This window comes from Chionomys nivalis, chromosome 3, assembly GCF_950005125.1.
Source record: "Chionomys nivalis chromosome 3, mChiNiv1.1, whole genome shotgun sequence".
Lineage (NCBI taxonomy): Eukaryota > Metazoa > Chordata > Mammalia > Rodentia > Cricetidae > Chionomys > Chionomys nivalis.
This window is the reverse complement of record NC_080088.1, coordinates 99524305-99528299: the sequence shown is the minus strand read 5'-3', so window position 1 is coordinate 99528299 and position 3995 is coordinate 99524305.

Genomic DNA, 3995 nt, shown 5'->3' with positions numbered 1-3995 from the left:
TCATCCGCGCACATCCGCCTCAGCCGGACGGCTCAACTGGCTAGTGACAGAGTGGGCGGGGCAGAGACAGAGAAAGATACAGAGATAGAAAGCGAGGAGTGGGGCATGGTGGTGTGTGCCTTCAAATGCCTGTTACCTGGGAGGCAGAAACAGGCAGATCTCTGAGAGTATGAGGCGTCTGTTCTACATAGTGAGTTCCAGCCAGGGCTGCTGCATGGTCAGACCTTGTCTTTAAAGAGAAACATAAAGGCAGGTCAGCAAGATGGCTTATTGGGTAACTGCACTTGCCACCAAGCCTGACACCCTGAGTTCTAGCACCAGGAACTACACGGTGGGAGAGGACAGACGGATACCTGCTCGTTGTCCTCTGACACACACACACACACGGGTGGGGGACTGCTATCTGCTAGTTGTCCTCTGACACACACACACACACACACGGGTGGGGGACTGCTACCTGCTAGTTGTACTCTGACACACACACACACACACACACATGGAGTGGGGGACTGCTACCTGCTAGTTGTCCTCTGATATACATGTACACAAAAGCACACACATGGGACGAGGGTTTAAAAAAGAAACAGAAACAGACACAGGAGAAATGGGAAGTGAGAGACAGGCACAGAAACACAGAACGCTCAAGACTCACACAGGCCCCAAGAAGCACGGAGAAGAGAAGCAATGTCAACCTCAGAGTTCACATCCACACAGAAGTGGGGAGGACAGGAGAGCCGTGCAGGAGGGACCCACAGAACACACACTCACACCAAGAGGGGAGGGAGAGAAAGGGGGGGAGAGAGTCACACAGGTCAGGAGAGGACCAGAAAGACAGACCCAGATAGATATGCAGAGACACAGACAAGCAGAGCCCTTTCAGCACCCTGCAGCGTCCCAGAGTGGGGATCAGGCAGACAAGGAGACTAGAGCAGAAGAATCCCATAGGACAAACAAGATAAGGGGCATGGTGGATGGCACAAAGACAGCAGATGGAACGAAAGATCAGTGTCAGAAACAGCTGGATAGACACCCAACTGCCTCTGTATGTGTGTTGGGAGGGGGATGGGAGTATGTGTGAACATGGAGGCCAATGAGGGAGGTGGAGGTGCGTGTGAACATGGAAGCCAGGAGTCAGTCTTGGTAACATCCACTTCTTTTTTTTCTCCCCAAGACAGGTTTCTTTGAGTAGCCCTGGCTGCCATGGAACTCACTCTGTAGATCAGGCTGGCCTCAAATGAGATGCACCTGCCTCAGCCTCCTAAGTGCTGGGATCAGAGTGTGCCATCACCACCAATCATGGAATTGGTTATTTTACCAAATGGGTCCCAGGGATAGAACTGTCTCGGTAGAAAGCACCTTTACCCACTGAGCCACCTTGCCAGACCACCTAGTGGTTTATTTCTCTATTTATGCCTATGTAGTCCTGACTGGCCTGGGAACTCAGAGACCCACCTGCTTCTTCATGAGTGCTGGGACCACACCCAGCTTCCACCTTGCTTTCCTCTCACAGACCCGGGGCTTACCGAGTAGTCCAGGCTGACTGGTCCTGCAAACTCCTGAGAGCCTTGTTTCCATGTCCTCAGTGCTGAGATCAGTTTGTTCCCAGAGCCGCTATGAGTTCGGATTCTCTGGCTTTTGAGCTTTATGGACTATGCCATATGTCCTCTCTTCCCCAAAGCTGCTTCTCAGTTGGGAGTGTCATTACCTATGGCTCAGGGAGGCACCACTGCCCCAAGGGACAAGGATCAACAGCCTGCCTAGCTCTGCACCCTGCAACTTGAAAAAGGCTAATAGGATGTTCCACCTGCTAGTCACATCAAGGCTTGAGGCAGGACAGTCCCACCCTGAAATCTGCTTGCTGAGTTTAGTGTTTCAGAACCAAGGTCTGCCCTAGCGGCCTGGGTCTTTTTTTTTCCCCTCCAGTCTTTGCACCGAGCCTACTGCTGCCACCATGTGGTGAAGTAAAGTAACACAGGGAACAGGACCCATTAGCAGGAGACCCGGAGGCAGCTCAGGAGTTGGCTCCAATCTCCAACACCCTAGGACCACTGGGAATGTGTCAGATAGTGCCTGGCACACTCAGTTCAAAAGGCTTCCTTTCCCATGGGGTCAGGTGGGGAAGCAGAGACTCAGGAAGAGCTAGTGTTCACGGCTCAAACTAAATCTTAGGACCCAGAGAGGTGACTCGGTGCATAGAGCACTGGCTGCTTTTCCAGGGGATGGTTTGATGATCCCAAGCACCCACATGTTGGCTCACAACTCAAGTCCAGTTCCAGGGAAGCTGGCTCCTTCCTTTGGCTTCTGCCAGCCCTGAGTGCACGTGGTGCAGACACATACACACACAGAGCGAGAGGGCTCCAGGAGACCCAACACCCTCTTCTAGCCACTGCAGGCACACCCACCCACCCACCCAAATACATAAGTAGACAAAAAAATCACAAAGTATTGTAAAGCACCACAAACCTGGTCTACAAGAGCTAGTTCCAGGAGAGGCTCTCAAAAAGCCAAAAACACCAAAAAAAAAAAAAACACAAAAAAACACAAAAAGAACACATACACACACACACACACACAAAAAAAGCCAACAACAACAACAAAAAAAAACCACCACAAAATCCTCAAAATCACCAAGACTCAGACTGTGGAGAGACAATATGGCTCAACAGAATGAACCCAAAGGAAGAACATTTTAGCATGCTGTTGTCCTGTGAATCCAGTCTAAGAACCCCGCAGAGGTAAAGTGTGGCTCAGCTGTAGTGTTTTCATATAGCATATAGGCCTTGTCCTCAATTCCCAGGAACAACAAAAACAGCCAGGCAGTGGTGGCTCACACCTTTAATCCCAGCAGAGGCAGGTGGATCTCTGGGAGTTTGAGGCCAGCCTGGTCCAGAGTTCCAGGAAAGCCATGGCTGTTTCATTTTTGTCTTGAAAAACAAAAATAATAAATGAATTAAAAAAAAAAGACAGAGAAATCAATAACACCACTTGTCTGAATTCATCTCAGGACCATCAATATGCATCAATAGAGATGGTTCAAACACTGAAAAAGTTCCTTTCACTTGGGCATTTTGCTACCTACCCTTTGCTTTGACTCCTGGGAGGTAGGGACACTAGATAGCTAAGCTAGTGAGCAGCATTTCTCAGACATGGTCTCATTATGTATTGAATTCAAGATCTGCCCGTCTTTGCATCCTGAACGTTGGGATTAAAGGTATGCCACTATACCCAACGCATACATTTTACGTATTCATGCCTGATGGTGGTCAGAAGAGGACACTAGACTTCCTGGGACTGGAATTATAAATGGTTGTGAGCTACCATGTAGATGCTGGGACCTGAACGTGAGAACTCTGGAAGGGCAGTCAGTACCCTTAACTCCAAACCACTTCTAGCCCTCAAAGGCCATTTTAAAACACAGAGTCTGGCCGGGCGGTGGTGGCGCACGCCTTTAATCCCAGCACTCGGGAGGCAGAGACAGGCGGATCTCTGTGAGTTCGAGACCAGCCTGGTCTACAAGAGCTAGTTCCAGGACAGGCTCCAAAACCACAGAGAAACCCTGTCTCAAAAAACCAAAAAAAAAAAAAAAAAAAACAGAGTCTATAACAGACCCATGTCCCAGGCAGGCATTTATCTTCCCGTCTCTGCATCTCCAGCACTGGGACCATGGGGGTGCACTGCTGTTTTACATGGATGCTGGAGATGCTTCTACAACAAACACTTGTCCTTTAAGGACTGAGATGACTGGCTTGTGCTACCAGGCTGCACCCTACTCTCTTCTTTTGAGGGTCCAAGGATCAGGCCTCAAGCAAGGCCATCCATCACTGGGAATTGAGACGGATGGACAGACCACACTTAGTACCTAATAGGACCAAAGATGACAGCATAACTCTTTGAATGGCTGAAAAGCTGCATTGAACCTGCCACCTAAATTACTTCTAATGCCCTCAACAGCACACAAAATTCAACTTCACAAGTGGCCAGAAAGACACAGTAGA